Below are 2,790 nucleotides of genomic sequence, written 5' to 3' on the forward strand. Positions count from 1 at the left end.
TATATATATATATATATATATATATATATATATATATATATAATATAACTAATAAAATGGAATATTAATAATTTTGAGATATTTTAATTTAATTACTAGATCTTTTTCTTTCTTTTCTTGAATTTTTCCAGTCAATTTTTCTTATGAGGCAAGGATTTCTATCATGTATATTTTTTAAAGCTTAAGTTGTTTGAGTTATGTATTCTATAGAATTTGATTTCCCTAGAGTTTTTAAAGGCACATAATACATTTATACATTAAATAATACATTTTTAAATAATAGAAAATCAAAATCTCACCCAAAATTATACCACGAGATTTTATAAAAACATTTAATAATTAATTGGAACCTTTTCAAATTATATATATATATATATATATATAAAACTCTAAAATTATCCAATATAATAGACTTTTCACCAAAATTATTTAATATGAAGAAAAATTAAAAACATTAATTAAAATTAATAATTCTTTTTAATATTAAAAATTATTCATACATTAAAATATTAAAAAAATGGACCCACATCAACATTAAATAAAAAATGTAATATTCAATTAAATATAAAATTATACATGCAATACACTCCATGGCTTATTAGAATCTTATATAATTACAATTAATTACACATACACAGTATATATACACAATACCCTCAATTACATCTAAGAATCTCATATTAAAATATAGAAATATTTTAAACCAAATTGAAAAAGGATAGTACAAAGAAATTGACATTGAAGACATAATACTAAAAAATGCACACAAAAAATATATTTTTATTACACATTTGATTCAATTACACCACAACTATATAGTTAATCTTAGATATAATCCCAAACATAAATATGGAGGTTGAGATTCCCAAGCTACTTCTAAACTCAGCATGGAAGCATTATCTCCAAGTCCCTCCCTTAATTCTTACATGTAATAAATATTGAAAACACACATGACACATTATAACAACGAAACTGATCTCTATCTGGTTGGTCTTCATTAGCACCCACGCCCACTCTGGAATCTTGTAGACACTGCTCTTTATTTACCACAACAACTTCGAGCTACCACTTGACCTCCATTTAAAACATAAATACCTTTGACCATTGTTGACAAACTTTGTAGAATTGACTCTTCTTGACCTCCTAAAGGACAGACTCGATATTGAACTGCACTATGGACTAACTACCATCTATCAAAATGTAGTGAACCATAATTCTGACAGTTATATAGGTAAGTAGTTTGGGTACTAAATTTATTTAGTAGTAAATTATGTAACTGGCCTTTCTTCCTTACATACTCACAAACATAACCTATAATTGATGCTCTTGAAGCACTGAAGAACAACATGACCCATCGGCATATAACAGCCCACATAATCAAATTAGCAATATGTTCTCTCTACACCGAAGAACATTGAGAACCACTAATTTAAACTATGTTATTCTGTTAAATAATAATTCTCCATTATACTATTTTACAATAAATATAACATATTTGCTGTGAATCAAAATCATATACAACTAATTACTAATCATTGGTTTTCGCTCCTTTCACCACATACACACCATACAATAAGACTGCATATAATATCAACAATGAAATGGTGCAAAACTTCATGGTTTGCAACTTGATCTGAATGTGGAATATTAGTTTTCTATGCTAAGATCCTCATTAGAATACAAAAATGTGCTTGAGGTTTGTACTCCAAAATAGAAAGTAAAAACACGAGTTTTTATGTGTATATTCTTATGTTAATTTCATGAAAAACTTTAAATATGAAATCAAAACACTTAATGGAAACATGCATCAATCAGTAATACACTAGCCATTGTTAAATGAGTTCACCCATCCTAGGTTACATCTCCTTGGATCAACTCTAATGGCATGACCCCTTCCCATTATGCTCAATGTTTAGAAAAGAAGAGTACATAAAGTGTTAGAGAAATGGAATGGTTAGTTTCTCCTTCAGAGAAACAAACTTCTATAAGAGTTATCACTCCATATACATCTTAACCTACTGTCAAACATGTAAACTTTCAACAAACAAAGGCATCTTACACCAAGACCCCATACTCCAACTTCAAAGAGCATCAACAATACCACAATCCACTTGAAGTACATAAACAAGTCTCTTCTCCAAAACACATAAAGAAAAGGAATAAAAGCTATAACATTGATGTAATAGCTGTTGGAGAAAGCACATGGAGGTTGGAAAACCCCTGCAAGGTCATCTCCATCTTCAAACTCCTGCATATACTGAATCATCACTCTGGTTGACCATGGCACCCATAGACTTAAATTTGCAAAAATCATATCTAGAAGTTCTCATTTTATTCTAAAACTTGCTCTGATGAGTCCATAATGTTAAAAAATGGCTACCTAGCCTCTTTTTGCATCCAATTTGGTCGAAAACTGGAGAAGTTATGACTTCTCCTAGTTTTCCCACTATTCGCTCTACATTTTGCACAAAATCAGGCATCATCCTACAAATTCACCCCATTTTCCACTAATGGAGTGACAAATTCCCCAGATTTCAGGTGGATTTGTAGGACAGTTACTTTAGCGGTCGAGGCCTAAAAATGAAAAAACTAGTCATATGGGGCGCCATGAGCCCAGGGGATAGCCCCCGACACTGGCCCCCTCCCAAGGGGGGTTACATAACATGCTAGCAGTTTACGAAGGTGTGTTCACATGTGGAGTCATTGGCAGTGACTGTTAGCAGTTTACATTGGTGGTGACCATTGGCGGTTACATTAAATGGTAGTCGAGTGTTCACATGGGGGGCGGTT

This window comes from Pinus tabuliformis, chromosome 8 (assembly GCF_031772625.1).
Source record: "Pinus tabuliformis cultivar Carrire ecotype Pingquan chromosome 8, CPIR1, whole genome shotgun sequence".
In the NCBI taxonomy this organism is placed as follows: Eukaryota; Viridiplantae; Streptophyta; class Pinopsida; order Pinales; family Pinaceae; genus Pinus; species Pinus tabuliformis.